The sequence below is a fragment of the Monodon monoceros genome, unplaced genomic scaffold (genome assembly GCF_005190385.1).
Source record: "Monodon monoceros isolate NGI ecotype Baffin Bay Population unplaced genomic scaffold, NGI_Narwhal_1 Super_Scaffold_10, whole genome shotgun sequence".
Taxonomy (NCBI): Eukaryota; Metazoa; Chordata; class Mammalia; order Artiodactyla; family Monodontidae; genus Monodon; species Monodon monoceros.
The window spans coordinates 8,816,723-8,825,828 of record NW_021703766.1 but is presented as its reverse complement, the minus strand read 5'-3'; positions in this window follow the sequence as shown (position 1 = coordinate 8,825,828).

The window sequence follows — 9,106 nt, the reverse complement described above, 5'->3', positions numbered from 1 at the left end:
TACCCAAGAAAAATGCCAAAGAGTAAAGGTTACCCAAATTGGCAATTCTTTATGTTCATCCATCTACACATCTATCTACACCTCCATATCTATCCATCCATCCATCCATCTGTGCATCCATCCACTTTTCAATAATTTTGACTCCTGACTCTGTGCCAGGTACTGTTTTAACTTCCCAGAGGGCTCTTGGTCTAATGGAACTCACATTCTGTAGAGAGGAGCCAGAATAATTAAACACACAAACAAAATCAATCAATAAATAAGAAAACATTAGCTAGTGATAAGTGTTATGAAGAAAATAAACCACGGTGAAGGGATAGAGTACAGTGGAAAAGTGGGAGGGAGGACTGCTTGAGAACTGGTGATCAGGGAGGGCCTCCCGCAGGTGGTGACATTTCAGCTGGACCAGGAATAAGATTCAGAAAGTGAGTCCAAAGAACAGTTTAAGAAGGAAAAGACATCTGGAAATGAATGGCATATCAATGGGGAAAAGAAAATGAATGGAGAAGAGAAAATGAATCTATGATCTTTTCATTCTAGAAGGGAACCCCATATCCACCCACAGAGAAGGCACCCCCGTTTTCTCTCTGCCAATCCCACTGGTTTGGCCATGCATTTTGGGAAACTTGCTTTCCCCCCAGGCTTGCCCAGTGGAATCCAGTCTGAGTCAGTAACTGACACAGTAACTGACTCTTCTTTGCTGAGCTCTGTGAAATTAGGCACTCGGTGAATTGGCATTATGAAGAGGAAAGAGGGACAGCCCAAAACATTCTGTGCAAACGTTTCCTGAGGCACCACTTCCCCGTTGGAAGTAATGGTGGCCATCTGCAAACTGCGTAGCTGTCCTCGCCACCATCAACCAACCCTCATTAGCTGCAACAGGAACAAAGGAACCTTCCTGGAGAGCTCTGTGGCTTAAAAATGAAAGTCTTATCCGGACATGCGTCAACTAACTCCCATTTGTGTTTTGCATCAAAAATATATAATTAAAAAAAAAAAAAAGGAGGGCGGGGGATGCTGCTGTAGCACACCCAAATCAAAAACGTATTCGCTGAAACCGCCTCCTGTAAAGTTCTGGAATGAGCTGTAACTCCTTTTATTTTGTTTCCTCCCAAGTATGCTTATAATGTTGGTTATTTAAAGGACATTTTTTCCCAATAGTTCTTGCCCTACTCACCCAGTTTGGGGACAGAGTTTTGCTAATCTCAATGTCTCCTAATATGTAATGATTATTTTCTGTTTGTTTTAATCTGTCCCCAGTAAACCTCAAAGAAGGTTCACCCCTGTGCCTGGATTAATTTTATTATTGATTTGTTTTATTTGGATCATAAAACAGTTGTACTTTGTGTTAAATACACTGGGATTACTTTTTTTTTTTTCTTTTTTCTTTTTTTGCGGTACGCGGGCCTCTCACCGTTGCGGCCTATTCCATTGTGGAGCACAAGCTCCAGACGCGCAGGCCCACGGGCCACAGCCCGTGAGCCCAGCCGCTCGCGGGATCCTCCCGGACCAGGGCACGAACCCGCGTCCCCTGCATCGGCAGGCGGACTCTCAACCACTGCGCCACCAGGGAAGCCCTGGGATTACTTTTTTAAAAAAAAACTAATTATGGCTAAGACAAGCAGAGTTACATATAAAGGGCTAAGAGACACACAAAATTAAATGATACTACCTGGTCATAAATTTTGCTTTTTATAATAAAGCAATTTTCTCTTCACTGCAGTCTTACTAATATGATACAGTGTCTGAAATAAGAACTTTATTTCAGACAGCCCAAATTCTCCCACTTCTTTTAGCTCTTTAACTTCTTACATGATTCCCCTGGTTTTACAAGTATTTTTAATAGGGTAGATGTTCCAGATTCTTCTACCCAGTCAAATCCTTTCATAATCAGAGAGTTGTTTTTACAAAGGAATTTAATTCCCTCTGCAGAATTGTAAGATGGGTCCGACTGATCTGGTTTACATTTTCTGACATGTTTTCCCTCCTTGAAGATTAACTGAACTATCGCTTGCCTCTCCCTCAATCCTTTTCATCTCATTTTCACTTAAAAAAAAAAAATTCTGATTTCATTCAGTAGGGTGTCTTATACTGTTTTCTGAAGATAGGGATTTTAGCTCCGGGAACACGGTTTGATCCTGTCAAGGGTTACTTACTTGAATTCTACATGATGCTTAGCTTGTCTGAAATTAACACAAGTCCAAGATTAAAAAAAAAAAATCAACATTCAGCCTGGAGAGTTGATTGTCTCCATTAAAATATTTGGTCAATTCAAAAAAACTTTTACGGGGCTTCCCTGGTGGCGCAGTGGTTGAGAATCCGCCTGCCGATGCAGGGGACACGGGTTCGTGCCCCGGTCTGGGAAGATCCCACATGCCGCGGAGCGGCTGGGCCTGTGAGCCATGGCAAAAAAAAAAAACCAAAAAACTTTTACTTAAAAAAAAATCAGTTGTATAAGTCATTTATCATTAGGTACACAATGCCCTGAACTTGGTAAGAAAATTAAAACAATTTCTTTTAAAAATCTATCATGAATTCTCTTCACTCCCTTCTTAAGATGACTCACTCTTTTGCATTTCTTAGGATTCAGCTAAAAACAATCTCCTCTTTGGAGATATAGTTGGTCTCTTTATTCCTCCCTCCCTCTCTCCCTTCTTCCATCATATAGCAAAGGCAACTTGGAGTTTTTAAATGTTTTATTTGGTTCCGTCTTTGCCACTATTTTATGTTCTGTGAGTCATGTAACGTAATGGTTACAATGCTTACTGAACCTAGCCCAGCGCCTGACACAAAGCAGGTGCTGAGTAAATGTTTAGTAAATTAATGTTTAAGAAATGCAGGCCCCAGAGAGGACAGCTTTTCCCCTCAATTCTCTGATCTGGCTTCCTACGTGAACTGAATTAGCCAGTTACCAGCACAATCTAGTCATTCTACTTCCAAATGGCAATGAACTGTTACTGCTATCCTGCTGCCCTTTTGGAAGGTGATGTTTTCACCTTTTTGGCCATATGCGTCCATAGATGCTCCCTCCCAGGAGAAGGGCTCCACCAATCCCAGGGCCCCTGGGTCCCTCTCCTCCCTTGTGGTCAGGCTCCATCGCCTGGCGCTTGGTACAAATATTTCTCAGGGCTGTGTAATCCTTGCAGAGGAGGCCATCCAAAGAAAAGGGAGCGTCAGGTCAAATTCCCCATTGTGATTCGCATGCCTACACATTTGAGGCGATCTGCACAAAGCAACAAGACCCAGAGCAACTGCTCAACAGCTCAGCTGTCTCCAATTTGCTGAAAGACAGTGGAGAAGTCAACTCACCTCTTTGGCCCTCAGTCTTTTAACTGCCAGAAGGAGCGGATAAGCCTAAATAAACTCTATCTTCTTTCGCTATAATGCTCCAGCATTTTACAGTTGCTTATGTTATATCGAAGGGCCCCAATTCTTTCCCATTTGGGAATCAGTCGTTACTCTAGTGCCTGGAGGAGACCCTACTTCTGAATAGTGGGAGCAGTTGAAGCACGGAATTCCATGATGCGCAGCAGGTCTGAGGTTTCTGAACAATTTATGTCTATTTATAGAGAATCTGGGATCCCATCCAGCAGCCCTGCCGATTCCATCAACCAAATAATATTCCTGTTTGAGAAATCCGTTAATGCCGTGTCAATTTCAGGAGCTTGGGTTACCCGCTCATCCCTTACAGCTTGCTAGAGTGGTCTGGCTTTACTCAGGTGACCAACCATCCTGGTTTGCCTAGGACTGAGTGGGTTTCCCAGGACTGGAGACGTAACACTGGCACGGTTCCAAGCAAACTGAGGACGGGTGAGCCTAGCTCTATTTATCTCTTAATAATGCAAAAGATTGTAAGAGTAACATCATCACCACTATGAGTGATTTAAGTGCTCACCGTATCTTACATTTTACTAGGACTTTACCAATACCATCCGATGATATTACAACCCTGATATGAGAATCATCCCATTTCACAGATAACAAGACTGAGACTCAAAAAGGTTATATGACTTTCTCAAGGTCACAAGGCCAGTGAGCAGTAAAACGGGCATTCTAAACCCTGATAACCCTGAACGTCCACCTTGGGTCAAAAATTGGAAATTTGAAAACTAACTGGGTGCTTTATGACATTAGGGAATTACTGTTAACTGCTAAGTGTGATAACGTTATTATGGTTATTTTTTCAGTCCTTAACTTTTAGAGGTGCATTCAGAAATATCTGCTGATGGGAAAAAAACAACAACAACAAAACCATGTCAATAAATCTCATGAGGCTCAAATCCCCACTGACCTCCAGGAGTGCAAATCCCCAGGATCACAAGAGCATAGAAAGTGCCAAACCCAGGGGCCAGCGCTGGGTCTGCCCCTAACAAGCCGGGTGAGTCGCTCTGCCTCCCCCTTCTTCTAAATGAAGGAGCTGGGAGTGGTGATTTCCACACCCCATTCAGCTGAGTGATTTTCAGGCTGAATGTCAGTTACCTGGGTCTGGTGGGACAGTTTTCTGCACACCAGTTCTTTACTTGAGAGTAGACTGTGCCCATGCTCTCTGCTCCTGTTTGCCTGGGTGTAGACATAATTTTCATCACAAATACTTTCTTTTGCTATGAGAAAAGTCTTGATTTTCCAACTACTTAGTGTTTGTTTAGCAGTGAAACCCTTTCTTCAAATGAAATATTCCCCTGAGGCCAAACTTCATAAAACCTTTCAAGAGAGTTGCTCTGGTTTAAAGGAGAGCCGAGAATCCCCAAAATAGCATCCTTTGGAAACTTACTGGTCTGTACCATCCTAGCCAGCATAAATCTAACAATATGGAAAGAAACATTCAGTGAATGCAATGATTACGTCTCGGTAGAGCACGGTCGGGAAACTTCTCCAGGAAAGGCCAAACAGAACATGTTCTGGGCGTTTGGGACCATAAGGTGTCTACTGCAACTCCTCAATTCTGCCTTTGTAGCATGAAAACAGCCATGAACAATACGAAAAAGAATGGATGTGACCAAGTTCCCATAAAGCTTTATGTACAGACACAAACGTGAATTTCATGTACTTTTCAACTCTTCTCCCCACGCCCCAACCATGTAAAAATGAAAAACTATGCTTAGCTGGTGGGCAATATAAAAACAGGTGGCAGGCTTCTTTTGGGACACGGGCCATGGTTTACGGACCCCGTTCTAAAGCCGCTGTCATTAACATGCAACATGAAAAGACGTGAAGAGCCTTGTTTCGATTTTTGCCTCTAAGCATTACTAACTGCATAATCGTGGGAAAGTTATGTAAGCTGTGTAAGCCTCAGTGTCCTCAGCTGTGAAAGGGGCATAAAAATAAAAGCTATGGGGCAGGGAGTATATAGGGGAACTCTCTGTACTTCCCGCTCAGTTATGCAGTGAACCTAAAACTGCTCTAATAGATCAAGCCTATTTTAAAGGTAAATAAATAAAGCCAACTTTGTGAATTTCTTGCATGGATTCAATGAGATAAAATGAGAAAAACTTTTAGCACAGGGTGGGCACTCTTAGCTGTAATTATCCAGCCCTCATGGAAACCAGGGAACTCTCTTCGTGATCCTATTTTTTTTGGCGGTACGCGGGCCTCTCACTGCTGTGGCCTCCCCCGTTGCGGAGCACAGGCTGCGGACGCGCAGGCTCAGCGGCCATGGCTCACGGGCCCAGCCGCTCCGCGGCATGTGGGATCCTCCCGGACCGGGGCACGAACCCACGTCCCCTGCATCGCCAGGCGGACTCTCAAACACTGCGCCACCAGGGAAGCCCCGAGATCCTCTTCTTGATTAAGTTTCAAAAAACCACGACCACGGTGAAGCAGAGCCCCGAAACAACCACCCTTAGAGCTTGGATCCTGGACCTGTCTGGGTGGAACGAGCTGACCTACAATCGGTGTGCATGAGACTCACATATTTATCCCACCTCCTCCTGTCTCCTGACTGCCTGTCACTGGCCCAACTTCTGGGCCTTTTCCCTGGGTGAAAGCATTGTTTGCCTTTCTTCTGCAACTTTTCCCAAAGATCTGGCCAATGTTCACTTCAATGTCATTATCCCTCTTACCTTCAACTCCTGCCCTAGTTTCCCCATCTTGGCGGTGTGATCTATATATAATCCCTTCCCGGCTTCCTGCCGCCTCCCTCCTCTACCTACCTCCTGGGGAAGGTTAGGGGGTGGCCTCCACACCCGATCGCATTTTTCTGCTCTTTCATCCTCAGCTCCACTGAGCTGCCTCTCCTCCCGGCATCTCTGTGTCCTTCACTTTGTGTCATGGAACACCCACCATGCCTACGGGAACATTTCTGGCCTGAGAACGTCTAGCTTATCCTGTCTGCAGGACCTGGGATCTGGGCTATCACTCCTGCTCTGAAGCGTGTTCAATCGCTTTCCATCTCTCTATATTGTCATCACTGAAGGACTCCTAGGGGTTCTTTTCCTTCTTTCTTCTCTCCTCCACCCCCGTATAAATGAGTTGCAGAAGGGCTGGCTCTGTATTCTGACTCCCCGGCACGTACCGATCCCCAATCAAGTCCCCTCCCACCCCTCCCAAAGTTGTTGGGGCATCTGTAAGATGCCTTGGCAAGCCTTTTAAAAATAACTCTCCGCGTTTTTTCTTTTTGTTTAAAACATGAAGCGCGTCGTGGATATTTACATTATAAAAGGAATCCATGTGCCTTACTGAAAGTTCAGAATGGTTGAACAAAGAGAAAAATAATCCACTGTACCCTTATTCAACATTTTGGGACCATTTTCTACTGAAGGATTTAGACACATTCCTGTGATTACAGTAGTACAGGCTGATGGACACGTATAACAGAGAACCACCAGTATTTTTCTTTGTTATTACTTAGCACGCGTCACTCTACGATTTCATGATATTCCGACCAGGGACCGCAGCACACTGTCTTTAACCGTCTCCATTTTCTTGAACATTTGTCTCCAGTTCTTAACCATTATGAATAATACTCCAAACAACATCTTTGTGCCTGGATGATTTTTTTTTTTTTTTTTTGGCCTGGATGATTTTTGTTGGCTCTTAAATTCCTCATTTCGGGTTGATTGCTACAGGTGGAACGAACACCTTAGAGGTAGTTATATATTCTTAAAAGAAAAGGAACGGTCAGGGTCTGCGGTGAATGATGGGGGTGCTATTCAGTGTCTGCTTTTTCTCCCTGGTCTAGAATCCTGATCTCTGGATCGCTCTTCCAGAGAGACTGATCCTCAAGGAGATTTCTGCTCCGTTCAGCAGCTTTACAACAAACCACACTCTCTCCTTTTTAACCTACTCGGCTGCACACTGCACCAGATCAACCGAGGACCCACTTCTGTTTCGGAACATAAACACCAGCTCAACCGCTTATCATTTCGCCTGACCTTTCCGAGTTCGTCAACTTGCCTCTGACATAAGGCAAAACCTAACTTCTTCGCTTGAAGGAAAATTCCAGGGATGGAATCCTCAAATCAGCTCCCTCTCGCATGTGGTTACAGCCTTGAACCTGCTAAGGAGAGCTATAATGTTGCCCAGCTAAAGCCTACGGGAGATCCAGGGCTCGCGCTGCTGTGGTCCCCGTCTGCCGCTGTTCACTGGTTTTATGTCCTGAAAACATCTTCTTCCTGAACATACCAAGATCCAGATTGTTTCCCGGCCCCTGGATCCAATCAGGTAGCTGTATACACACCCAGTCAAACGCATCCTAACACACACACACGCGCGCACACGTGCGCGCACGCGTGCACACACACACACACACACACAAACATACATCTGACTGACTACTGAAAAGCACGGGTTGACCTCAGTCCAAGAATTGCTAGCCGCTGCCCTTTCTCTTAAATAGCTCAACTGCCTCTTTGACACCAACCTGTGGCATTCCCTCTGTGGGGACAGGTCTTCAGTCTAGGATTCTGGGGCATGGTGGATATCAGAAGTGACTCGGATGCCCTCTCTTCTCATTTTGGGAGACAGCTACCTCCTGTGTCAAGTGACAGCAGTGAAATTTGCTACCTGCCTCCTTTTCAGAATGAATAAAAATCTGATCCATCCAGAAAAATCCATTTGGAACTGATCTCCATGCTTTTATATATTGGGCAGCATTTCCCTCCAGCAATAGCAAATGTGCTTTCCTGCCAGAAGGGGCCTTAGACCTCATTTCGAGAGCTTGTTGGAGATTTTAGCTGGGGGTCACAGACAGCCACTTCTAACCTCTTGACTGATGGGCCATCCTTGGTCTGGGGAAAACATCATCTTCAACTGTCAGTACAGATTTGGGAGGGATGCACACGGGGCGTGAGGGAAGGCACACTTGCTTGGCCACCAGAGGTGGCCTCTGGGCCCACAGACTGCCACGGATAAAAGCTGTGACTGTTTTCTCATCCGTGAGTGGGGACAGGGATAGCGTGGAGGAAGAGAGACACGTATGTCAAGCCCGCTGCACGGTACCCGGCATGAGAGATGATCAACGCTGAGAACCGTGCCTGCTGGCTAGATGGATCCCCTGATGAACTGCGGTGACCAAGAGGAGGATGAAGAGTGCAGACAGCTCCGCCCACCCCCACCCCCGCCAATCTGAATAGCATCCATTTCACTCTTGTATTTTACAGGTGAAGTGAATGAACTTCAGGTGACTTGATGGCTTACCTACGGGCATATTAGGACTTAAACTCAGCTCTCCTGACCCACAGCCAGACTGGTACCCTGCACTGCCTGCCACAAATTCAGGCCACCATCTTGCCCTCTAGGCAAAGAAGCACCAGGAGGCTACCTGAGTTGACAATGGGATGAGTAACAAGACATGTCCCCAGCATGAGGTCTTAGCCATGGTCATGGGTCTCTGGACTAGAACAGCCAGGTTTCCTACCAGCTTGACCACCCTTTCTGAGTCCCAGACACCACTTCCCACGGCTGTTCACCAACGCCCAATGGGCACAGCCATCAAATACATGATTCTCAGCAAACAGCCTGGAGGAAAATTTGATAGTGCACTTTTAAGCCTTAGAACATCTCCCCACTGGTGCTTACACGAGTCTATACATGAGATAAAATGTCACAGAACTATATACCAAACATAGAACAGAAGAGTGCATGTGAAAAGGGATGCATTCTGAATAAG